At 44.5% G+C, this 27,385-nt stretch overlaps 1 protein-coding gene across 3 annotated transcripts in view; it reads right to left on the bottom strand.

Moving 5' to 3' along the window:
* Positions 1-27,385, bottom strand: part of zgc:114041 (uncharacterized protein LOC574425 homolog) — a 73,846-nt gene that overhangs the window by 38,418 nt on the left and 8,043 nt on the right. Inside the window, exon 2 of one of the 3 annotated variants that reach the window (XM_063064491.1) lies at positions 25,736-25,809. The gene's annotated coding sequence lies outside the window, so the exon portion shown is untranslated. The other 2 variants (XM_063064494.1, XM_063064493.1) reach the window with 2 other exon arrangements.

Genomic DNA, 27,385 nt, shown 5'->3' with positions numbered 1-27,385 from the left:
TGATCTTTATCGGCTGGGCATGTGGGCTGAGGATTGGAAAATGGCCTTCAATCCAGATTAATGTGAGGTATTGCATTTTGGTAGATCAGATCAGGGTGCGACTTGTACAATGAGTGCCTGGGCCCTGGGGCGTGTTATGGAACAGAGGGATCTAGGAATGCATGTGCGGTTTGTTGAAAGCAATGTCACAGGTAGACAGAGTGGCAAAGAAGGCACTTGGCACAGAGGCCTTCATCAGCCAGGGTAATGAGTATAGGAAATGGAAAGTTATGTGGCAATCATTTAAGATGTTGGCGAGTATTGAGGCCAGTTTTGGTCACCTAGTTATAGGAAAGATGTTATTAAATTAGGAGTACAGAAAAAATTTCCCAGGATGTTGCCTGAATTATAAGGAGAGGACTTTACTCCTTTGAATGTAGGAGACTGAGAGATGACCTGAAAGACATATGTAAGACCATGAAAGCATAGACAAAGTGAAAACACAGGGAGTGGGTTTTTAAAATGACATTGGTTTAAGATCAGAGGTGTTATAGAAAAGTACAGCACAGAAACAGGCTCCTTGGCCCATCTAGTCCATGCGAAAACCATTTTAATGTCTACTCCCATTGACCTGCACCAGGAACATATCCCTCCATGTATGTCCCTACCATCAATGTACCTATCCAAACTAATTCCACATTCTCAGTCCCCTCTGAGTGAAGAAGTTTCCCCTCATCTTCCCCTTAAATTTTTCACCTTTCACCCTCAACCCATGACTTCTGGTTGTAGTCCCACCCAAGGTGAGAGATTTGAAAGATTTTTTGGCGTCACAGGCCTACTGGAGTTTAGAGAGCAGACTCAGGAAAATCCGGTCAGGCACAGGGAGTGTGAGTAACCGATATCAGAGCCCTACAGAAATCAGGAGAGAGAGAATAAAAGGAGCAAACTCAGTCAAGGCCAGTCTTCTGGGGCTGCACAGGCACGGTACGTGTCATTGTCAGAGGCCCAAGCTCAGCTGCAAAGAAAAGGAAGGTAGGCCCAAGCAGAGTGGCCATTGTTGAAGTGGCCACTGTTTGAGTGTGCCAGTGTCAGGGTGGGAGGCTTTGGCTTAACAGGCTTCGACATGAACAGGCGGAGGCACAGTTAAGAAGAGGTAACACACATCAAAGTTGCTGGTGAACGCAGCAAGCCAGGCAGCATATCTAGGAAGAGGTACAGTCGATGTTTCAGGCCCAGACCCTTCGTCAGGACTAACTGAAGGAAGAGTTAGTAAGCGATTTGAAAGTGGGAGGGGGAGGGGAAGATCAGTTACTCGTGACGAAGGGTCTCGGCCTGAAACGTCGACTGTACCTCTTCCTAGAGATGCTGCCTGGCCTGCTGCGTTCACCAGCAACTTTGATGTGTTTTGCTTGAATTTCCAGCACCTGCAGAATTCCTGTTGTTTGCGTTTTAAGAAGAGGTAAGCCTTTTTTCTTTTTTTTTGTATAGAGTAGTCAGGATGGAACGTTCCTCCTGTCGAATGTGGGAATTTGGGATAGCTGACTGTTTCCCTGACAACTACATCTGCAGGAAGCGCAGCCAAATTTAGTGTATTTGATCGGGTCAAGGAGTTGGAGTACTCAGGATCACTCAGGAGGCTGAAGATATTATAGATGAGACTTTTGAAGAGGTGGTTACACCCAGAGTACAGCCTTTGGACAGTAGCTGGGTGACCACCAGCAGAGAGAGGGGATTAAGAAGTCAGTGTAGGGTCCCCTGTGGCCATTCCCCTCAGCAACAAGTGTTCCTCTTTGGACACTGCTGGGAGAAGGATGATCCATTAGATCACAGCCGCAGAGCCAGGCTGGTGGCACTGTGGCCAGCTTGGAGGCTCGAAAGGTAAGGGTGAAATCTGGCAGTGCAGTAGATATAGGGGACTCGATAGTTAGGGGAACAGAAAGGAGATTCTGTGGCCGCAGGAGGCACCAGGATGGTGTGTTCCTTCCTGGGTGCTAAGGTCCATGATGTATTGGAGTGGCTGCAGGATATTCTCAAGGGGGAGGGGTAACAGCTAGAGGTTGTGGTGCATTTGGGCACCAATGACATAGGCAGAAAAGGGGAAGAGGTCCTACACAGTGAGTATATAGAGTTAGGGAAGAGAATGAAGAGAGAAACCTCTAAAGTAGTAATCTCTGGATTATTCCCTATGCCACAGGCTAGTGCAGGTAGGAATGGGGCGATAGCACGGATGAATGAGTGGCTGAGGAGATGGTGCAGGGGACAGGGTTTCAAGTTCTTGGATCATTGGAATCTTTTCTGGGAAAGGGGTGACCTATACAACGACAGGTTGCACCTGAACTGGAGGGGAACCAATACCATGGCCGGGAAGTTTGCTGATGCTAACTCCGGGGAGTTTAAACCAGTTTTGCAGGTGGCTGGGAATCAGAGCCCCAGGTCAGTAAGGGAAGGATTGTACCAGAAGGTAGATGTTACAGAAAGTATTGAAATGGGTATGTTAAGCAGGATAGTTTAATGTATGCATGTTTTAATGCTAGGAGTATTATGGGTAAGGGTGATGAACTTAGAGCATGGATCAGTACCTGGAACTACATTGTTGTAGCTATTGCTGAAACTTGGTTGAGAGAGGAGCAGGAACATGTGATTAATGTACCAGATTTTCAATGTTTTAGAGAAGATAAAGGAGAAGGTAAAAGGGGGGTGGGGTCAGGGACAATATCACAGCTGCACCCAGGGGAGACATAGTGGAGGAGTCAGACAATTGGGTAGAAATCAGGAATAGGAAGGGTTCAATCACACTGATTGTACTAAAGACCTCTAATAGCCACTGGGATATTGATATGCAATCAGTGTATGGAAATGTGTAAAAATAATAGGGTTGTTGTCATGGGGGATTTCAACTTTCCTAATATAAACTAGGTCCTTCTTAGTGCAAGGGGATTAGATGGGCAGAATTTGTTAAGTGCATCCAGGAAGGTTTCTTAAATCAAGATACTGATGGTCTAACGAGAGGTGGTACCAGACCTGGTGTTGGATAATGAGCCTAGCCAGGTGATTGACCTTTCAGAGGGTGAGCAGTTTGGGAACAGTGACCACAATTCCTTAACTTTCAGGAAAGTTGTAGATAAGGATAGATATGGTCCTTTTGGAGAGTTTTAAATTGGAGTAGGGAAAATTATGAGGGCATTCAGCAGGAACTAAGAAGCGTTAAGTGGGAACAATTTTTCTCTGGCAAGTCCACATCAGACATGTGGAGGGTGCTTAAAGATCAATTGCAGAGTACAGGAAAGGTATGTTCCCATTAGAAGGAAAGATGGGGATGGAAAGATAACAGAACCTTGGATGTCCAGAGAGGTCATGAATCTAGTCAAGAAGAAAAAGGAAAAATGTATAAAGCTTCAGAAGTTATGATCAAACGGAGCACATGATGAGTATAAAGAAGCCAGAAAAGAACTAACGGGAATTAGGAAAGCCAGGAAGGGCCATGAAAAGTCCTTGTCAAGTAGGACAAGAATCTCAAGGCATTCTCTACATCCATCAAGAGCAAGAGGATAACCAGGGAGAGGGTGGGACAACTCAAGGATAAAGGAGGGAATATTTTTGAATGCAGGGAATGTGACTGAGATACTTAATGAGTAATTTACTTCAGTATTTGAGGACCAGGAGATTAGTGCTGAGTGCATAAATATGTTGGGGCATTTAGAGGTCAAGGAGGAGGAACTGTTGGGCCTTCTAATGTGTATTAAGGTGGATACGTCCCCAGGGCCTGATAGGATTTACCCCAGGTTATTGAAGGAGGCAACAGACAAGATCGCTGGGGCCTTGACCAGTATCTTCACGTCCTCTCTAGGCACAGGCGAGGTCTCGGAGGACTGGCGAGTGACTAGTGTTGTACCTCTATTTAAGAAGGGAACAAGGGAAAATCCTGGGAACTAAAGGCCCTTGAGTCTCACATCAGTTGTAGGGAAATTACTGGAGAAATTTCTTAAGGATAGGATATATAAGCATTTGGCCTAATTAGGGAGAGTCAGCATGGCAGATCATGTCTTACCAACTTGATTGAGTTTTTTGACAGGGTGACAAGAGAGATTGATGAGGGTAGGGTAGTGGATGTTGTCTATATGGATTTTAGTAAAGTGTTTGACGAAGTCCCTCATGGGAGGCTAATCCAGAAGATTAAGATGCACAGGATCTGCGGTGAGTTGTCTGTTTGGATGCAGAACTGGCTTGCACATAGAAGGCAGAGAGTAGTGGTTGAAGGGACTTATTCGAGTTGGAGGTCGGTAATTAGTGATGTTCCACAGGGAACTCTGGTCGGACCTCTGCTGTTTGTGATGTACATAAATGACCTGGATGAAAATGTAGATGGGTGGGTTAGTAAATTTGCAGATGATACCACGATTGGTGGAGTTGTGGATCGTGTAGAGGACCGGCAAAGAATGCAGCGCAATATTGATCAGCTGCAGATATGGGCTGAGAAATGGCAGATGAAGTTTAACCCAAATAAATGTGAGGTGTTGCACCCTGGTAGGGCAAATGCAAGGAGACAATACACTCTTCATTAATATTGTTGCTGAGTAGAGAGATCTTGGGATCCAAGTTTACAACTCCTTGAAAGTGGCTACAAAAGTTAATAAGGTGGTTAAGACGGCTTATGGAATGCTTGCTTTGATTAGTCGAGGCATTGAGTTCAAAAGTCAAGAGATTATATTTCAACTTTATAAAACTCTGGTTAGGCCACATCTGGAATATTGCATACAATTCTGGTTGCCCCACTATAGGAAGGATGTTGAGGCTTTGGAGAGGGTTCAGAAGAGGTTTACCAGGATGCTGCCTGGTTTAGCAGGCATGTGCTGTCACGAGAGGCTGGATAAACTTGGGTTATTTTCTCTGGAGTGCCTGAGGCCGAGGGGAGATCTGATAGAGGTTTACAAGATTACAAGAGGCATCGGTAGAATAGACAGGGAGTATCTGTTTCCCAGGGTTGATGTATCTAACACCAGAGGGCAAGTATTGAAGGTGAGGAGGGTAGGTTCAAAGGGGATGTGAGGGGTAAGTTACTTTACTCAGTGAGTTGTGGATGCCTAGAATGTTTTGCCTGGTATAGTGGTAGAGGCAAATATATTGGAGGCTTTTAAGAAACACTTGGCTAGGCATATGGATGTAAAGAAAATGGAGAGTTATGGACATGGTGAGGGTTGCAGGGACTAGTGTTTGGGTGTTCTTGATTTGCTTTTTACCTGGTTTGGCACAACATTGTGGGCCGAATGGCCTGTTTCTGTGCTGTACTCTTCTATGACATCAGGGCATTTGTTCACACAAAACAAGGGTGCATATTGGGAATGAACTGCCAAAAATAGTAGTTCAAGTGGACAAATTAGCAATATTTAAAAGCCATCTAAGCTAAATACATGGATAGGAGGGGTTTAGAGTACTGTGGATCGAGTGCAAACATCTTGCCTGGCAACACAGTTGGCAAGGCCAAGTTAGGCTGAAGAGCCTGTTTCTATGCTGTATGAATACCGTAAACACTTATCAATTTAGTTGGCATCTGTGGAAGGTCAAGGCTGACTTGTCATATGCACCGGTGCAATTAAAAAAAAACTTACTTTTTGCATCATTACAGACACTGCATCATATGAGCAACGTTCATAAGCAAACAGAAATCAAGCAAATTATACACATCTGTAAGAATTCCTGTACCAGACCTGTCAGGATATTTTCAACAGTATATCTGTAGAAGTTTGTTAGAGGGCTCGGTGACAAGCCAAGCCTGTTTAACCTCCTAAGAAAGCAAACATGTTGGTACACTTTCCTTATGATTAGGAAAAAACAAATGGACTAGTGTTTTAAGTCAGACGAAAGGTCTCACATCTGAAACATTACCTGTTTCCTCTTTCCAAAGATGCTATCTGTTTTCTGTTTGATGCCTGCTTTTAAGCTTGAGATGAACATGCTCTATTATACTGATTGCCCAAGGAAATTTTAGAAACGCACTGCCGATCAGGTAGCATCTTTGGAAGCCCAACGGTTGAGGATAAGATAACTAGTCAAGATTCCCATTTCCAATTCTGACTTACTGGAGTGTGTGGAGGGCAAACAGCATTGTACAGGCTGGCTGAGATTCAGACAGAATAAATACAAGAGATTCTGCAGCTGGAAATACAGCATAACAGGCAGAAAATGCTGGAAGAACTCAACAGATATGGCAGTATCTAATCTACTGAGAGGAATAAATCCTCTCCATTGAAGCTGCCTGACCTACTGAGTTCCTCCAGATTGTGTGTGTGTTACACTTACAATCGGCTCATTATTCTTTAAATTATATATCACAAAGTTTAAACTTTCCACAAATTAAAGTGGAACCTTTTAATTTACATTAATTTATGAGATACAGATAATATCAGCATCTATTGTTCCATCCCTAATTGTCTTTGAGAGTCGGAAGGGTTTCGTCCAGAAACGCCAACTGTACTTTTTTCCAAAGATGCTGCCTGGCCTGTTGAGTTCCTCCAGCATTTAGTGTGTGTTGCTTGGATTTGCAGCATCTGCAGATTTTCTCGTTTGTCAACAAATAAATTGTCATTTTCTGCCTGAACTTCAGATTTTTAATGCAGTAATAAATCAGCAATGCAATAAAATACATACATGCTATTTAAATGATCCGATAGTGCATGGAATAAAATAAGTTTTTGCTTCGTTGTAGCAATGTTAGAATTTTCCCAAAGTGCCTTTGACACATTGCTTGTAACTTGCACAGTACCTTAACTTTGTATTGCGATGGCTCAGTTAATCTGCACCTTCTCATTGTGAAACAGATATTGTAAAGGGGATATGGGAAACGAAACATAAACACGGGGTGTTCACTCACCAGTCGCTTTCTGGAAGGAGGGAGGGGTAATCGCCCGTCACCGGGCATTCTGGCAGACGTGAGCAATCAGCTGCGTGCTGAAGATTGAATGCGAGCCTTCACAAGTCGATGGCAAATTCACTGCTCAATACTACGAAGGAATACTTTGCATACGGATCCTCAAAATTTTCAACCAAACACATTTGCATGTTTTCAAGTAATATCCCTTTTCTTTTCTCAACAGGAAATGATATTTACATGAAATAAATTATTTTTACTCTTTTTTAAAATATTATTTGAACAATTATTTATAACTAAATTGAACAGATTTCAACCTTAATACATTAAAGTTGGTGGTGAACGCAGCAGGCCAGGCAGCATCTCTAGGAAGAGGTACAGTCAACGTTTCGGGCCGAGAGTCCTAATGAAGGGTCTCGGCCTGAAACGTCGACTGTACCTCTTCCTAGAGATGCTGCCTGGCCTGCTGCATTCACCAGCAACTTTGATGTGTGTTGCTTGAAATTCCAGCATCTGCAGATTTCCTCGTGTTTGAGATTTCAAACTTGTCACAATAGCACATCAATTTTGTGCCATCTGTTCAAAACTGTGACATCCTTTATGGTTGTCTGGTGGTGAAGTCACTCAATTATCAGCCTGAAATCTGAACCATTGACCCAGCGACACAAGTTCAAATCATGGCATCAAAGGGGATCTGATAAATCAGTATTTTTTTAAATAGCAAGAAACATTGTCATACAATATTCATCTGATTTACTTTTGTCCTTCAGGGAAAGAATTAATCTGACCTGTATGTCCAATGCTGTCCTAACTTCAAGGGCAATTAGTTCCGGACATTTAAAGATACTGACATGCATAAATATAAAAAACTGATTTTTGCATTCAGTTTGCTGTACATCGGCCACCAGTTAGAGTTAGGTGCACTCTTTGGTGGGAAGGTGAACTGTAGTTACAGGCATCCATGGAGGAAGTAACTGTCCCCTGGGAAAGAATGACTAATTGCACCACATTGGAGGAAGCAAGTCAAGGTTCTCAGGTGTGGAATGGAGGCTTAAAGGAAGTGAAGAAAAGTAGGAGAGGTCCAGTATTTTTGGAGAGCCAGGAGGTCTTTCAGACAGAAACTCTGAAAACTACGGAGACAGATATTCGTGGAGGTCAAAACCCAGAGCCGACCCGTGAAAATCCAAATGCACTGTTGCAAGAAGTTTAGTAATCTCACATGTACTCAGAGCAAGGAATGCATCCTCCAGTATTATAAACCACCATTGCATACCTAACCTCAGGCACAATTCAGTGCCACACACTTCTATCAATCATTGGCCAACAATCTCCAGCAATGTGACCATAAGACCATAGACATGGGTGTAGAATTAGGCCATTCAACCCATCGGGTCCACCCTAGCATTTCATCATTGCTGATCCATTTCTCTCTCAACCCCATTCTTCTGCCTTCTCTCCAGAACTTCTCATGTCCTGACTAATCAAGAACCTATCAACATCCGCCTGGACTGCGTTCAGTGACCTGGCCTCCACAGCCAGCTGTGGCAATGAATTCCACAGATTCACCACCTTCTGGCTAAAGAAATTCCTCCTCATCTCTGTTCTAAGTGGATGTCCCTCTAGTTTGAGGCTGTCTCCTCCATCCTAGATGGCCCACCAAAGGAACCATCTTCTTCACATCCACTCTGTTGATGCTTTTCAACATTCAATTGGTTTCAATGTGATCCTCCCTCTTTCTTCTAAGTTGCAGTAAATACAGGCCCAGAGCCTTTGATTGCTGCTCATATGATTAACCCTTTCATTGTTCTGGGAGATTTTAACCAGGACAGTCTGAAAAAATCACTAAGCAACTATCATCAACAGATCACTTGCAATACCAGAGGAAACAACACACTGGGACATTGCTACACCACCATCAAGAATGCCTACCGTGCTATTCCACGCCCTCACTTTGGAAAGTCTGATCACCTGGCTGTACTTCTACTCCCTGAGTACAGGCAGAGACTGAAGACTGCAGCACCAGCAGTGAGGACCAAGAAGATATGGACAAGGGAAGCACAGGAGCGCCTACAGGACTGCTTTGAATCAGTGGACTGGACTGTATTCAAGGATTCATCTTCGAACCTGGATGAGTATGTTGCAGTTGTTACCGACTTCCTTAAAATCAGTGTGGATGAGTGTGTGCCCACAAAGACTTACTGTACATTCCCAAACCAAAAGCTGTGGATGAACCAGGAGGTACGTCGTCTGCTAAAGTCTAGATCTGTGGCATTCAAGTTTGGCAACCCAGGCCTGTACCAGCCAACCAGGTATGATTTGCGGTGGGTGAAGAGACAATTTCGAACGAGGTTGGAGTGACATCAGATGTACGACAACTCTGGCAGGGTCTGCAAGACATTACTTCCTACAAAGCGAAACCCAATAGCATGAATGGCAGCGATGCTTCACTACCAGATGAACTCGACACTTTCTGTGCATGCTTTGAAAGGGAGAATATAACTACAACTGTGAAGATCCCTGCTGCACCTGATGACCCTGTGATCTCCATCTCAGAGGCCGATGTTAGGCTGTTTTTAAAGACAGTGAACCCTCTTAAGGCGGAAGGTCCCGATGGAGTACCTGGTAAGGCTCTGAATACCTGTGCCAACCAACTAGCAGGAGTATTCAAGGACATTTTCAACCTCTCACTGCTACAGGCAGAAGTTCCCACTTGCTTCAAAAAGGCAACATTTATACCAGTGCCTAAGAAGAATAATGTGGGCTGCCTTAATGACTATCGCCTGGTAGCACTCACATCGACAGTGATGAAATGCTTTGAGAGGTCGGTCATGACTAGACTGAAGTCCTGCCTCAGTAAGGACCTGGACCCATTGTATTTTGCCTATCACCACAATAGGTCAATGGCAGATGCAATCTCAATGGCTCTCTACACAGCTCTAGACCACCCGAACAACACAAACATCTACGTCAGGATGCTGTTCATCGACGACAGCTCAGCATTTAATACCATCATTCCCACAATCCTGATTGAGAAGTTGCAGAACCTGGGCCTCTGTACCCCCCTCTACCATTGTATCCTCGATTTCCTAACCGGAAGACCACAATCTGTGCAGATTGGTGATAACATCTCCTCCTCACTGACGATCAACACTGGCGCACCTCAGGGGTGTGTGCTTAGCCCACTGCTCTATTCTCTGTATACACGACTGTGTGGCTAGGCATAGCTCAAATACCATCTATAAACTTGCTGATGATACAACCATTATTGGTAAAATCTCAGGTGGTGACAAGAGGACATACATGAGAGAGATATACCAACGAGTGGTGGTGCCATAGCAACAACCTGGCAGTCAATGTCAGTAAGCTGAAAGAGCTGATTGTGGACTTCAGGAAGGGTAAGACGAAGGAACACATACCAATCCTCATAGAGGGACCAGAAGTGGAGAGAGTGAGCAGCTTCAAGCTCCTGGGTGTCAAGATCTCTGAGGACGAACCTGGTCCCAACCTATCGATGTAGTTATAAAGAAGGCAAGACAGTGGCTATACTTTATTAGGAGTTTGAAGAGATCTGGCATGTCAACAAATACTCTCAAAAACTTCTATAGTTGTACCATGGAGAGCATTCTGACAGGCTGCATCACTATCTGGTATGGAAGGGCTACTGCACAGGATCGAAAGAAGCTGCAGAAGATTGTAAATCTAGTCAGTTCCATCTTGGGTACTAGCCTACAAAGTATCCAGGATATCTTTAGGGAGCGATGTCTCAGAAAGTCAGCACACTCAGCTTTTTCTCCTCTGCCATCTAAATGGACATTGAACCCTTGGACACTACCTCACTTTTTAAATTATTTTTGTTTTTGCACTATATTTAATTGAACTATTTAATACACGTTTATATACTGACTGTAATTGATTTACTTATTTCAAAGTTGCTGGTGAACGCAGCAGGCCAGGCAGCATCTCCAGGAAGAGGTACAGTCGATGTTTCAGGCTGAGACCCTTCGTCAGGACTAACTGAAGGAAGAGTTAGTAAGAGATTTGAAAGTGGGAGGGGGAGGGGGAGATCCAAAATGATAGGAGAAGACAGGAGGGGGAGGGATGGAGCCAAGAGCTGGACAGGTGATAGGCAAAAGGGGATATGAGAGGATCATGGGACAGGAGGCCCAGGTAGAAAGACAAGGGGGGGGGGGAAACCAGAGGATGAGCAAGGGGTATAGTCAGAGGGACAGAGGCAGAAAAAGGAGAGTGAGAGAAAGAATGTGTGTATAAAAATAAATAACGGATGGGGTACGAGGGGGAGGTGGGGCATTAGCGGAAGTTAGAGAAGTCAATGTTCATGCCATCAGGCTGGAGGCTACCCAGACGGAATATAAGGTGTTGTTCCTCCAACCTGAGTGTGACTTCATCTTTACAGCAGAGGAGGCCGTGGATAGACATGTCAGAATGGGAATGGGATGTGGAATTAAATTGTGTGGCCACTGGGAGATCCTACTTTCTCTGGCGGACAGAGCGTAGGTGTTCAGCAAAGCGGTCTCCCAGTCTGTGTCGGGTCTCGCCAATATATAGAAGGACACATCGGGAGCACCGGACGCAGTATATCACCCCAGCCGACTCACAGGTGAAGTGTCACCTCACCTGGAAGGACTGTCTGGGGCCCTGAATGGTGGTAAGGGAGGAAGTGTAAAGGCATGTGTAGCACTTGTCCCGCTTACAAGGATAAGCGCCAGGAGGGAGATCAGTGGGGAGGGATGGGGGGGACGAATGGACAAGGGAGTCGCGTAGGGAGCGATCCCTGCGGAAAGCAGAGAGAGGGGGGAGGGAAAGATGTGCTTAGTGGTGGGATCCCATTGGAGGTGGCAGAAGTTACGGAGAACCGGAACAAGTGCTACACATGCCCTTACACTTCCTCCCTCACCACCATTCAGGGCCACAGACAGTCCTTCCAGGTGAGGTGACACTTCACCTGTGAGTCGGCTGGGGTGATATACTGCGTCCAGTGCTCCCGATGTGGCCTTCTATATATTGGCGAGACCCGATGCAGACTGGGAGACCGCTTTGCTGAACACCTACGCTCTGTCCGCCAGAGACAGCAGGATCTCCCAGTGGCCACACATTTTAATTCCACATCCCGTTCCCATTCTGACATGTCTATCCATGGCCTCCTCTACTGTAAAGATGAAGCCACACTCAGGTTGGAGGAACAACACCTTACATTCCGTCTGGGTAGCCTCCGACCTGATGGCATGAACATTGACTTCTCTAACTTCTGCTAATGCCCCACCTCCCCCTCGTACCCCATCTGTTATTTATTTTTATACACACATTCTTTCTCTCACTCTCCTTTTTCTCCCTCTGTCCCTCTCACTATACCCCTTGCCCATCCTCTGGTTTTCCCCCCTCCCTTGTCTTTCTCCCTGGGCCTCCTGATCAATGATCCTCTCATATCCCCTTTGCCTATCACCTGTCCAGCTCATGGCTCCATCCCTCCCCCTCCTGTCTTCTCCTATCATTTTGGATCTCCCCCCCCCCACTTTCAATTCTCTTACTAACTCTTCCTTCAGTTAGTCCTGACGAAGGGTCTCAGCCTGAAACGTCGACTGTACCTCTTCCTAGAGATGCTGCCTGGCCTGCTGCGTTCACCAGCAACTTTGATGTGTGTTGCTTGAATTTCCAGCATCTGCAGAATTCCTGTTGTTTGATTTACTTATTTATTTTTTTCTATATTATCATGCATTACATTGTACTGCTAAGTTAACAAATTTCACAGGCTGTTGATATTAAACCTGATTCTGATTTTAATTCTGCTTGTTATTTCTTCAAAGAATTCTAACAGGTTTGTCCGGCAAGATTTTCCCTTTAGGAATCCATGCTGACGTTGGCCTATTTTGTCATATGCCTCCAAGTACCCTGAAACCACATCCTTATCAATCGACTCCACCATCTTCCCAACCACTGAGGTTAAGCTAACTGGCCTAGAATGTCTTTTCTTCTGCCTCCGTTCCTTCGTGAAGCGTGGAGTGACATTTGCAATTTTCCAGTCCTCTGGAACTATGCCAGAATCTAGTGATTCTTGAAAAATCGTTACTAATGCTCTTAATTACTCAAGCCACCTCGTTTGGGATTCTGGGGTGTAGTCCATTAGGTCCAGGTGACATCTACCTTCAGACCTTTTGGTTTCCCAGTTATAGCAACTGCACCATCTCCCTAGTAATAGCAACTACACTCCCTTCTGTATCTTGACACTCTTGAACTACCAGCACACCTCTAGTGTCTTCCACAGTGAAGACTGATGCAAAATATTTATTCAATTCATCCACCATTTCGTTGTCTCCATTACTATCTCTCCAGTGTCATTCTGCGATGGTCTAATATCTACTCTCAGCTCTCTTTTACTCTTCATATACAGTATCGGGAAAAAATATTTTTGATATCATTTTTGATATTATTAGCTAGCTTACCTTGATATTTCATCTTTTCTGCCCTTATGGTTTTTTTCGGTTGCCATCTGTTGGTTTTTTAAAATTTCCCAATCCTCTAACATCCTACGAATTTTTGCTCTATTATACTCTCATTTGCTTTTATGTTGGTTTTGACTTTCCTTGTCAGCCACAGTTACATCATCCTGCCTTTAGAATCCTTCCTCTTCTTTGGGATGTTTCTATATTGTGCCTTCTGAGTTGCTCCCAGAAACTCCAGCCATTCCCAAACAGAGAAAATCTACAGATGCTGGAAATCCAAGCAACACACACAAAATGCTGGAGGAATTCAGCAGGCCAGGCAGCATCTATGGAAAAGAGTACAGTCAACATTTTGGGCCATGACCCTTCATCAGGACTTTAGCCATTACTGCTCTGCTGTCATCCCTGGCCATCTCCTCTCTCATGCTTCCGTAATTCCCTTTACTCCACTGTAATACTAATACGCCTGACTTTATCTTCTTCCACTCAAATTGCAGGGTGAATTCTATCATATTACAATCATTATTTCCTCAGGGTTCCTGTACCTTAAACTCCTTAATCGTATCCAGTTCATGAACAACACCCAATCCAGAATAGCTGATCCCCTCGTGGGCTCAACCACAAGCTGCTCCAAAAAGCCATCTCAGAGGCATTCCACAAATTCCCTCTCTTGGGATCCAGCATCAACTTGGTTTTCCCAACCTACTTGCACATTGAACTTCCCCATGACTATCGTAACATGCCTTTTTGACGTGCTTTTTTAATCTCCCATTGTAATTTGTAGACCACATCCTGGTACTGTTTGGAGGCCTGTAAGTAACTCCCATCAGGGTCTTCATACCCTTGCATTTTCTTCACTCTATCCACAAGGATTCTACATCTTCCAATCCTATGTCACCTCTTTCTAAAAGTTTGATTTTTTGTTTTTACCATCAGACCCAATCCTCCTCCTCTGCCTACCCGCCTGTCCTTTCAACATATTGGGTATCCTTGGATATTAAGCTCCCAGTTACAATCATCTTGCAGCCGTGACTCCATAATACCCATATCTGGCAATCTCTAACTGTGCTGCCTTATCTATATACTGTGTGCATTCAAATATAACACCCTCAGTCCTGTGTTTGTCACACTTTTCAATCTTGTTCCACTTTTACCCTACAACCCATCCCACTGACTGCAATGTTGCCCTATCATCTGCCCGTCCTTCCTGAGAGGCTCACTACACACTACCTCTGCTTGTAAACCAACATTCCTATCCTCAGCCATAACACTCTGGTTCCCATTCCCCTACCAAATTAGCTTAAACCCACCCCAACAGCTAACAGCTGCCCAAAAGGATATTGGTCACACCCCGCCACCCAACCCCACCAACCCCACCCTCGGTTCAGGTGGATCCCGTCCCCTTTGTTCAGGTCATACCTTCCCCAGAAGAAATCCCAACGATGAATAAATCTGAAACCCTGCCCCCCGAACCGGTTCCTTAGACACACATCCATCTGCCAGATCATCCTATCCTTGCCCTCTCTGGTGTGTGGCACAGGCAGCAACCCAGAGAGTCTTACTCTGGAGGTCCTGCTTTACATCCTTCTAACAGGGGCGATTAATATGTTCGTGGCCTAAGGTAGAAGGAGTCAATTTTAGAAAACCTAGCACATTTACTTTTCAACATAGTCCCCTCCTACATTTACACACTTAGTCCAGTGGTCGTGAAGCATACGGATCTTGGACCTCCAGAAAGTGTCCACAGCAGGGGTGATTGATAAGTTTGTGGCCTAAGGTAGAAAGTGATGAGTTATGCAGCTCTTGTTACATACACATGCAGTTCAACTCTTTGAGTGATTATGCAGAAAGTTTGAAGTTAATTACTCATCTCCTTCTACCTTAGGCCATGAACTTATCAATCACCCCTCGTATCTAGCTCCCTGAATTCTCTCTTCAGGACTTCTTCTCTTTTGCTTCCTATGACACTGGTGCCAGTATGTACCAAGACATCTGGCTGCTCATCCTCCCCCTTTAGAACGTTGTGGACACAATCTGAAAAGTCCCTGATCCTGGCACCTGGGAGGCAACATACCATCTGGGTCTCTTTATCGCATCCACAGATTCCTCTATCTACTGCTCACCATTGGAATCTCCTATCACCGTTGCAGTCCTGCCATGTTCCTCTTTCTTCTGAGCTTCAGACCCAGAATCAGTCCCAGAGACCTGGTCACTATAGCTCCCCGCAGTAGCTCATCCCCCACCAAACAGTATCCGAAACAGTATACTTGTTCTTTAGGGGAACAGCCACCGGGTACTCTGTACCACCTGCCTATTTCCCTTCCTTCTCCTGACATTTGCCTGCCCCCTGGAACTAAGGAGTGACTACCTTCCCGTAGCTCCTATCTATCACCTCCTCAGTTTCCCTGAAAGATCATGGGGTTGCAGCTCCAGTTCCTTAACATATTCTCTGAGGAGCTGTGGCTCAGTGCTCCTGGTGCAGATGTGATTACCAGGGAAACTGAAGGTCTCCCAGAATTCCCACATCTCACACAAAGAACAAAACATGGCCCCTGGAGTCATTGTTACTGCCCTAACTATATATTACAAATGCAGAATGAGTGAAAAAATAGTTTACCAGATACCTGCGCGTCAACTCGATGCCGTAGTACGGCATAGCCGTGAACCCTACGCAGTGCCTACGCGTATCCCTACGCCATAGCCTGATGCACACCTCCCCCAAAATGTAACCACGTGTTGCGGCAACGCAGACCGTAACAACTGTGATTCATCCGCTTGGTAGCATCGCATTTCCTCCTACGCTGCAATAGCTTCCCGTTGGGCAAATGAAGAGCAGGGAAGGAACTCTGGCTGCAATGCTTTTCATAAAGCTTTACAGACCTCCGAAATTATGGAGGACACATTTCGCTTTTACGAAAAAAGAAGCTCGCTTTAAACTTGTTTACCCCAAGAAAGACTACCATGACCATGAGGCCTTTCACGGGCAGTTGTGTGCGCATGTGTGACATGCGCGAATTGCAGAGCGACGCAGACACACCAATGCACAAGTATAAATGCTCACAACGGCGTAGCCCTCTAGCGTAGGCTACGGTGTAAGCTAGTACACACGTATAAATCAGCCTTACCCTTGCCCTGCCAACTATTCAGTCAAGAAGCCATCATTCCAAGCTGCCTCAATTTCCTCTATCTTTCAGGGGATGGCAAAGCTTGATCGCAGGTAGTGGAAATAGTGTGTGTTTGAGAGGGGGAGGTAGTGAGAATTGTTGTGTAGCCTAACTACTTGGACAATATGGTGCCTGCTACTATTAGGATTGCTGAGATGGTGGACAGCTAAGAGATCAAAGATCATCTCATCCACATTTCTCCTCTCATCCTAGTTTCTCCCCATCCCGCAAACGTTTTTGCTTGTTAACTTAAAGGTAGGTCTTAATTTCCCCACTTCCTTCACCATGAGCTAATCCAAGATTTTCTTCTTCCCAGTGCCTAAGATGAACAATTCAGTCATAGGCTGCAGGAAGAACAAGAAGGCAGTGACCACGGGAACACTCAATTTCACATTCATCATCAAAGACCCTCAGCACCCCGTCCATGTTCTTTTCTCACTGCTGCCATCAGGTTGAAGATACGAGTACCTAAGGACTCGCACCAGCAGGTTCAGGAACAGTTACTACCCCTCAACCATCAGGCTCTTGAACAAAAGGGGATAACTGCTGGTGTTCCCACAACCGATAGCCTCACTTTAAGGACCGTTTATCTTGATATTTCATGCTCTCATTATCTATCGCTATTTCTCAATATTTGCATTCGTACAGATTGTTATTCAAAGATCCTGTTTACAGTTACTGTTCTATAGGTCGCTACGTATGCCCGCAGGAAGAGGATCTCAGGGTTGTATGTGGTGACATATATGTACTCTGATAATAAATTTTACTTTGAACCCATCATTTCAGGTGAGCATCACCAACTTTTGCAGAGAGCATGCTATCCAGTTGCCCCATAGCTTCTCAAGGCAACTGTTCTGTCCAAGACCATATGAAATTGCTGAAAGTTTTGAACACAGCCCAGTATATCAGAAAAACCAACCTCCCCTCCGTTGACTCTGCCTATACTTCCCGCTGCCTTGGGAAAGAAGCCAGCATGATCACAAGCCGGCCATTCGCACTTCTGATCCCCCAACCCCCATCGAGCTGAAGATACAAAAGTCAGAGAACGTATACCATCAAATTCAAGAACAACTTCCATCCTGCTGTTGCAATGTTATAATGGACTTCCAGCACAATAAAGATGAACTCTCAGTCTACATAAATGACCTATTGACTTCTCCCAGCAGCTTGCTTTTTGCTATGAAACTTCGTTGTTAGGTGAACAATTACGGGTAGTACATAAGCACTCGGTTGGTTTTGCATTTGGTGTTGAGTGGAGCAGCGCAGAAGCTAAAGATCTCCAAGTGCCTCCCTCTCCTACATTTGTTTATCAGCAGGCCAGGTTAGCCAGCCAGCAGTGTAGTGGCATCCGCACTGGACTTCGAGGCTAATGGTCCCACATTAGGATGCGGCCAGCTCCTTGAACACTTTCCATTCATGCCCTGTTGAGCATCCAGCTAGATACTCAGCCTCGTGAAAGGCAGACACATGCTAAAGAAATGGCTAGGCTATCGCCCGATGTGCAGAGAGAAACAACAACAACCGACTGCAGGTACTGAATTTTCATTGCCCCCAGTTGGTTGAAGGAACGAAAAGTTCCAGGCATTCAATAAACAATATTAGTGATAATAAAATAAGGAAAAGTTGCAGATGCGGGAAATCCAAAATACGAAACAGGAAATACTGGAAATAGCAGATCTGGCAGCAGATGTGGATGGAGAAACACAGTTAATGTTTCAGTTTGGAGACACTTTGAGAGAAATGGGAGAGTGAGTTGTTGGCCAGAAAGAACAACAATCTACAAGTCAGTGAATTCAAATGGATCAAGGGCAGGGGAAACTGACAGACTGATTGTCTTTGTTCTTGCCACATGCTTGGGAATGGAGGCTGCCATTTTGTGAAGACACTCTATTCTCCATTTTGTGAGCTTGACATGCTGGGCTTGATCAATGTTTTGAAGAAGAAAATGATACTTTAGGTAATCTGTTGGACTGGAGGTTATTTCCAAATAAGAAGTTGTTTGTGAGATGTTCTTTGGTTGGCTATAACATGCAGGTTTGTGAATGTTGGGGTTGATGCCTGCCTGAAGAGATTCAAACTCATTGCTGATTGAGAACAAAGAGCTATAAATTATCAACTGTCACTTGATGGGAAGAGGACAATACATTGATGCTGGCTTGGAGCAGAGCCAATAACAAGGTGTTAAAGGACAGACACATGACCTGTGCCCAATGACACTGGAATGCGATATTTGAATTGATAAGGGATGGATATAAAAGTGGATGCTTTGTGTGTGCTGGTAGCGGTAACTTCGAAGAATAACCATCACAGATACAAGCATGAGCAACCCTACGTGAAACACGTGGCGAGTGAGTCGGAACAACGAGGAACGCCTGGCCAGCGTAAACTCCTTTGCCCAGGTAATACCTTTGCTATTCTTTGGCTATTCAGGAGAGTCAGGGATACTTAGTGGTGTGCACACAACGTATTTAGTGTCCGAATTCAAGTACTTGTTAGTCTAAACAATAAAGGTACTTGTCAGTAAATACAGATCTCTCTGTGCCTCACTAATCATCATTATAAATAATATTTTTTTTACAATAGAGTTATCCTTTTTCCTCCCACATCCCAAAAATGGGGTGGTTGATAGGTTAATTGGTTACTATAAAGTCACCGTGATGCAGGCGGGCAGCAGGAAACCAACGTGGATTGGACGAGCATACATGAGAGAACATTATGTTTAAGGTGAACATGAGGGGAAACCTCTTCACTCAGAGGGTGGTGAACCCAGCTGCCGAGTGGTCCATGTGAGCTCAATTTTAACATTCAGAGAAGTTTGGAGATATATGGGTGGTAGGGGCATGGAGGACTATGATCCCAGTGCAGTTCGAAAGGAGTAAGCAATTTAAATGGTTCAGCACAGACTTGATGGGCCAAAGGGCTTGTTTCTCTGTTGTACTTTTCTATGACTCTGTGCCTAACAGGTGACATGGAAATTCACAGGGAATGGGACAAGTGGGAATGCCCTGGAGACCTTTTCACCAAATGAGCTTCTTCTGTACTATAGGAAATATGAGAATTAGGAGAAAACTGCAAATGCAGAAATCTGGATAAAGAACAGAGTGCTGGAAGAACTCGACTGGTCGCACAACATCTGTGTAGGCAGTAGATGTAACTTGACATTTTGGGTAAGGGCTGCATCTGGACTGAGAAGGAAGAGGAAAGATTTCCAGTACAGCGCAGCATGAAGGAGGGAGGGAGGTGGAGGGAGGTTGAGAGAGGTGACTAAAAGGAGAAGAATACTGTTTGAACTGTTTAAAAAAAGAATTCTTTTTTTTACTGCTCTGAAAACTGTGCAGTACTTTATATTAACATTATATAAAAGTATTATATAAATTCCAGTTGTGCAGTAACAGAGTTTCTGTGCACAGGAGCATTTTAGTTACTGGGCAGCTCAGGGTGAACAGTGCTCTGCTGACACAATGTTTTACACTTCTACATAAGACCATATGACATAGGAGCAGAATTAGGCCATTCAGCCCATCGAGTCTGTTCCACCATTTGATCATGGCTGATCCATTTTCCTCTCAACCCCGATCTCCTGCCTTCGCCCTGTAACCTTTAATGCCTCGAATTATCAAGAATCTATCAAACTCCACCTTAAATACACCCAATGACCTGGCGTCCACAGCTTCTGCGGCTACAAACTCCACGGACATACCACCCTCTGGCTAAAGAAGTCCTTCCTCATCTCATTTCTAAATGGACATCTCTCTATTCTGAGCTTGTGCCCTCTAGTCCTAGATTCACCCACTATAAGAAACATCATCTCCACATCCACTCTATCTAGTACTTTCAACATTAAAAAGGTTTTGATGAGATCCCCCTCATTCTTCTAAATTCCAGCAAGTACAGACCCAGAGCCATCAAATGCCCCTCATATGATATGCCTTTCATTCCCACAATCATTTACATGAACACAAGATACTCTGCAGATGCTGGGGTCAAAGCAACCCTCACAACACGCTGGAGAAACTCAGCAGGTCGGGCAGCATCCGTGGAAGCGATCAGTTAACGTTTTGGGCCGGAACCCTTCGTCAGGACTGTAGAGGGAAGGAGCAGAGGCCCTATAAAGAAGGTGGGGGGAGGGTGGGAAGGAGAAGGCTGGTAGGTTCCAGGTGGAAAAACCAGTAAGGGGAAAGATAAAGGGGTGGGGGAGGGGAAGCAGGGAGGTAATAGGCAGGAAAGGTGGAGGAGGATTGGGGGAAAACACAATGGGTAGTAGAAGGAGGTGGAACCATGAGGGAGGTAGTAGGCAGCTGGGAGAGGGGGCAGAGTGAAACTGGGATAGGGAAGGGAGGAGGAGAGAATTACCAGAAGTTGGAGAATTCAACGTTCGTGCATGAACCACCTTTGAAAGGATATCAGCACATCCTTTCTTAAGTAAGGGCCCCCAAACTGCTCACGATATTGCAAGTGAGGCCTCAGCAGTGTCTTATAAAGCGTTGGCATTACATCCTTGTCTTTATATTCTTGTCCTCTCAAAATGATACTAACATTGCACTTGCCTTGCTTACCACCAGCTCAACCTGCATGAGGACTCCCAAGACCTTTTGCGCCTCAGATTTCTGAATTTCTCCCCATTTAGAAAATAGTCTACGTTTTTACTCCTTCTACCAAAGTGCATGACAATACACTTCCAACACTGTATTCCATCTGCCACTTCTATGCTCATTCTCCTAATCTTTTTAAATCCTTCTAAGCCTCTAAACCTCAAAGATAAACAGTTGGCACACAAACAATACTGGAGGAACTCAGCAGGTCAGTATCTATGGAAATGAATAAACGGTCGAAGTTTCAGTCCAAGACCCTTCTGCAGGTTGAGGGAGGGAAGGAGGATGCTAGAAGGTGAAAGGTAAAGACAGGTGGGTAGGAAAGGGAAAGTGCTGGAGAGGGAGGAATCTAATAGGAGAAGAGAGTGGACTGTAGAAGAAAGGAATAATATAAAAAGAGAATGCTTAAAGTTTCTTCAGATACATAAAGCATAAAAGAGAAGAGAGAAGACATTGGACCGCTGTAAAATGATGTTAGAGAGGTAGTAATGTGGAACAAGGAAATGGCGGACAAACTGAATAAATATTTTGCATCTGCCTTCACTATGGAAGACACCAGCAGTATGGTGGAATCAGGGGTTCTGAAGTGTGTGAAGTTACTATTATTAGGGAGAAGATTCTTGGGAAACTGAAAGGTCTGAAGGTAGATAAATCACCTGGACCAGATGACAGTGTACCCCAGGGTTCTGAAAGGGGTGGCTGAAGAGATCGTGGAGGCTTTAGTAATGATCTTTCAATAATCACTGGATTCTGGAATGGTTCTGGAAGACTAGAAAATTGCAAATGTCATTCCACTCTTCAAGAAAGGAGAGAGGCAGAAGAAAGGAAACTATAGGCCAGTTAGTCTGATCTCAGTAGTTGGTAAGATGTCAGAGTCAATTGTTAAAGATGTGGTTTTAGGGTACTTGCAAGCACATGATCCAATAGGCCATAGTCAGCATGGTTTCCTCAAGGGAAAATCTTGCCTGACAAATCTGTTGGAATTCTTTGAAAAAGTACAAGCAGGGTAGACAATCTCTTGATATTGTATACTTGGATTTTCAGAAGGCCTTTGACAAGGTGCCACACGGGAGGCTGCTTAACAAGCTACGAGCACATGGTATTACAGGAAAGATTCTAGCATGGATAAAGCAGTGGCTGATTGTCAGAAGGCAGATGGTGGGAATAAAGGGAGCCTTTTCTGATTGACTGCCAGTGACTAGTGGTGTTCCACAGGGGTCTGTGTTTGGACTGATCATTTTTACGTTATATGTCAATGATTTGGATGATGGAATTGATGGCTTTGTTGCAAAGTTTGCAGATGATATGAAGATAGGTGGAGGGGCAGGTAGTTTTGAGGAAGTAGAGAGACTACAGAAGGATTTATACAGATAGGGAAACAGGCATAAGAAATGTCAGATGGAATACAGTGTTGGACTGAGTATGGTCATGCACTTCGGTAGAAGAAATGAAAAGGTTGACTGTTTTCTAAATGGGGAGAAAATACAACAACCTGAGGTGCAAAGAGATTTGGGAGTGCTTGTGCAGGGTTCCCTAAAGGTCAATTTGCAGTTTAAGTCTGTGGTGAGGAAGGCAAATGCAATATAAGCATTCATTTCAAGAGGACTAGAACATGAAAGTAAGATATAATGATGAGACTTTATAAAGCACTGGTGAGGCCTCACTTGGTGTATTGTGGGCAGTTTTGGGCCCCTTATCTGAGAAAGGATGTGCGGAAACTGGAGAGGGTTCAAATGCGGTTCACAACAATGATTCCAGGGTTAAACGGCTTGTCATAGGAAGACTGTTTGATGGCTCAAGGCCATTATTGACTGGAAGTCAGAAGAATGAGGGGTGACTTCGTTGAAACCTATTGAATGGTGAAAGGCCTTGATAGAGTGGATGTGGAGAGGATGTTTCCTATGCTGGGGCAGTGCAGGACCAGAGGGACATTGTCTCGGAATAGAGAGGCATCCTTTTAGAACAGAGATGAGGAGGAATTTCTTTAGCCAGAGAGTGGTGAATCTGTGGAATTTGTTACCACAGGCAGCTGTAGAATTAAGATAGAGATTGATAAGATTCTTGATTAGTCAGGGCATGAAGGGATATTGAATTGACTTTGTCACATACATCCCTCATATATATGAGGAGCAAAAATCTTTATGTTACGTCTCTGTCTAAACGTGCAATATGCAATTTATAGTCACTTATTACAAATAGTATGTACAACAGGATAGTCAATATAACATAGAAATTCAGTTGTATCAGCATGAGTTAATCAGTCTGATGGCCTGGTGGAAAAAGCTGTCCTGGAGCCTATTGGTCCTGCCTTTTAATGCTGCGGTACCATTTCCCAGATGGTAGCAGCGGGAACAGTTTGTGGTTGGGGTGACTCGGGTCCCCAGTGATCCTTTAGGCCCTTTTTACACACCTGTCTTTGTAAACATCTTGAATAGTGGGAAGTTCACATCTACAGATGCGCTGGGCTGTCCGCACCACTCTCTGCAGAGTCCTGCAATTGAGGGAAGTACAGTTCCCATACCAGACAGTGATGCAGTCAGTCAGGATGCTATCATTTGTTCCCCTGTAGAAAGTCCTTAGGCTTTGGGGGCCCACACCAAACTTCTTCAATTGTCTGTGAAAGAGGCGCTGTCGTGCCTTTCTCACCGCACAGCCGGTATGTACAGACCATGTGAAAGCCTCAATGACGTTTATGCCAAGAAACTTAAAGCTGTTCACCCTCTCAACCCCAGATACACTGGTCAGTAGGGGTTAGCCTGTCTCCATTCCTCCTGTAGTCCACAACCAACTCCTTTGTTTTTGCAACTTTGAGGGAGAGGTTGTTTTCTTGACACCACTGTGTCAGGGTGATGACTTCTTCTCTGTAGACTGCCTCATTATTATTTGAGATTAGGCCAATCAGTGTAATGTCATCAGCAAATTTAGTTAGCAGATTGGATCTGTGGGTGGCGACACAGTCATGGGTATACAGAGAGTAAAGGAGGGGGCTCAGTACACAGCCTTGTGGGGGACCTGCGTTGAGGGTCAGAAGGGCAGAGGTGAGGGAGCCCACTCTTACCACCTGCTGGCGATTTGACAGGAAGTCCAGGATCCAGCTACACAAGGGGAGAAGGCAGGGGATTGGGACTGATGGGAAATATCGATCAGCCATGATGAAATGGCAGAGCAGACTCGATGGCTTAATTCAGCTCCTGTGGTCTTATGGAAACAGAAGGAAGAGGGGACCCAGGGCTAGGTCATAGGCAGATGAGAAGAGGTCAGAGTGGGGAATGGAAGAAGAAAGGAGGGGAATTTTTTTTTACCATAAAGAGAAATTGACATCCATGCAATCAGGTTGGAGGCTACCCAGAAGGAATATGAAAGCTCCTGCGGAAGGGTCTCGGCCTGAAATGTTGACTGTACTTTTTTTCCATAAATGCTGCCTGGCCTGCTGAATTCCTCCACCATTTTGTGTGTGCTGCCACAATATAAGGTGTTGCTCCTCCCCTCTGAGTGTGGCCTCATCATGGCACAAGAGGACTGACACATCAGAATAGGATTGGGAATCAGAATTAAAATGTTTGGCCACTGGGAAGTTCCACTTTTGGTGGGTGGAGAGGAGGTGGTTGACAAAGTGGTCTCCCCAATTTTCAAAGGGTCTCACCAATGTAGAGGAGGCTGCATCGGGAGCACCGGATACAATAGACGATCCCAGAAGATTCACAGGTAAAGTGTTGTTTCACCTGGAAGGACTATTTGGGGCCCTGAACGGAGGTGAGGGAAGAGGTGAATGGGCAGGTGTGGTACTTTGGCCACTTGCAAAAATAAGTGTCGGGAGGGAGATTAGTAGGGAGGGACAATTAACGATTAACCACTGAAATTTAACATTTGGAATATAGTCAGAGAAATTTACATAATTGCATATTTACGATGGTAACAAATCCCAACCAGCAGCACCACTTTGAATATTCAATACTGATGTCTGTTCAAATGCCAGACACACAAAATATACTCCTTTTGTTACAGTTGTGCCCCATCAAAGTACAACTAATCAGAGGCTTAGCTGACAAAACAGATGTGTTCTGAAATAGCAAGGGTAGACCCTTAACAATGTGCTAATGGCATGAATATTCTATTGTCTTTCCCTGGGCAGGTTCAATGGGACAGAACCAGAATGGTGTGTTTCACTAGCCACAAAGTACCATTTGGAAGTTAAATTGTGTATAGGCTTTATTTCCTTAAGACTGGTTCTCACTTTATTTAATCCATTATTATGCTATCCATAATTTTATAACCTCAGAATGATCCCTAACAAGATCAGCAGAAGTTGAAATATCTTCTTCCTCATTGCATTTTTTTACTATTAGATACATAGTTAGACTGCCCATTTTTCATAAGAGCATCTCAACCACTCACTCTTGAATTGCTTGCAAATTAATTCAAAAACTGCTTTATAGGGTATTTTCACATTTTTAAAGTTGACATGGAGTAGAAATGCCCTTGCTCTGGGCAGTAGCAGATCTGTTGGTCAACGAACAATGAAAATTAAAATCTTAATGCTGGGGATTGGAAATAGAATCAGAAAATACCCTTTACATTCTACAGGTCGGACAGCATCTGTGGAAAGAGAAACAGATCACATTTCAGTGGTAGACCCTGTGTCAGAACTGGGAAAGAGAGAAAATGAGTTTAACTTACAGAAATGTTGGGCGAGGGTGGATGGATCAGAGTTGCAGGAGAAGGTTGAAAATGCCCAGAATATCAAGAAATATCTGTGGAGGGAGAAAACTATTTTTTAATCACAGATGGTTAACCTTACAGCAGAAATGGATGGTTCTTATTCAAATCAAAATCAGAATCAGAACTATGGATTATTATTTTGTGAAATGAGTTGGTTTTGTGGCAGCAGTACAGCACACCACATAAAAGTTAGTGTTACACTATGAAATATTTAAAAAAACAAATTGACAAGAAGGGAGTAACGTAGTGAGGTAGTGTTCATGGACTATTCAAAAATCTGATGGTAAGTGCTCCTGAAATGTCGAGTTTATGTCTTCAAGATGGTATCAATGAGAAGAGGACATAACCTGGATGGTGATGGTCCTTAATGAAGGTTGCCGCCTTCTTGAGGCACTGCCTGTTGAAGATGTCCTCACTGGTGTTGAGGCCAGTGCCCATGATGGAGCTGCTGAGTCTAGAAATCAATCCTGTGCCTCCACATCAGGTGGTGATGCAACCAGTGGGAATGCTCTTCATGGTACGCCTAGCAAATTTCTACAGGGGTACCATGAAGAGCATCTGACTGGTTGCATATTTACATATTTAAATAGAAAGAAATATTTAGATAAAAAAGGTTGAGACTGAAAATGGCTTAGCTTAACACTGAGTCCCAATGACTGCAATTTGCCAAGATAGCGATGAAGTGCTGGTCCTTAAGCTCACATTGAGCCTTTTTGGAACAGCAGAGGACCACAGAGAAAGAGAAAGGATGGAGAAGTGGCAGGAACTGCAACTTCAGGGTCGGACCTGGAGACAAAGCAGAGCTGCTTCGCGGAGGAGACAACATGGTGAACACAGAATGCCCAACACCAGATTGGAAGAAATGCAAAAAAAACACTATTCCTCTTGGAAGGACTGCCTGGATCTCTGGGTGGTGGGAAGGAAAAAGGTGAAAGGACAGGTGATAAAATTCCTGTGGGTTCATGGGAAAGGCAATGGCACCTTTGGATTGCTGAAGGGAAAGGGTGTGGGGGGGGGGAGAGGTAATCTTATTTGAGCTAGTGGAAATTGTGAATATTTATCCATTGAATGAAAGCGGGTGGTGGGGTTGGATGGTGAACAATGAAGAAGAGGAAAACTTCTGTCCTTGCTCTGTCTAGGGGGAATATTGCTGAGCGCAGGGATAACAGAGATAAGATAACTTATTCGCTTACTTCCTGTCATGCCACTGGTGTTTAGGGCAGCAATGAAGGTCCTCCACCTCTGTCTTGGCCATCATACCATCCACAGACATTCTTCATTGCTCTTTCTGTAACAATAATTCATTTTTGACCAGTCAGGGTTGTTAGCCCTGAGGTGAACCCCCAAACTCAGAGGACCAGAAAACCCCTCTCAGTCAGACCTCAACCTTTTGACCTGTTTGGCATGGGTGACCCAGCCAAGAGTCAAAACATAAAGACCTGGCTTAAGCCAACATCCAGAAAGTGAAGGGAAAAGTCAAAAATCCACAACATGAAGGTGAGAGCAGTGTGAAGACCGACAGCAAAGTAATGAAACATTCTTGAATTAGTAAGAAGACAGGAGGCAGTTCAATGCAGTCACAGTTCCACAGAGGTACGGGAGTGGCCT

The sequence above is a fragment of the Mobula hypostoma genome, chromosome 12 (genome assembly GCF_963921235.1).
Source record: "Mobula hypostoma chromosome 12, sMobHyp1.1, whole genome shotgun sequence".
Taxonomy (NCBI): Eukaryota; Metazoa; Chordata; class Chondrichthyes; order Myliobatiformes; family Myliobatidae; genus Mobula; species Mobula hypostoma.
Note: the sequence above shows the minus strand (reverse complement) of the source record. Positions and strands in the feature narration are given on the sequence as shown.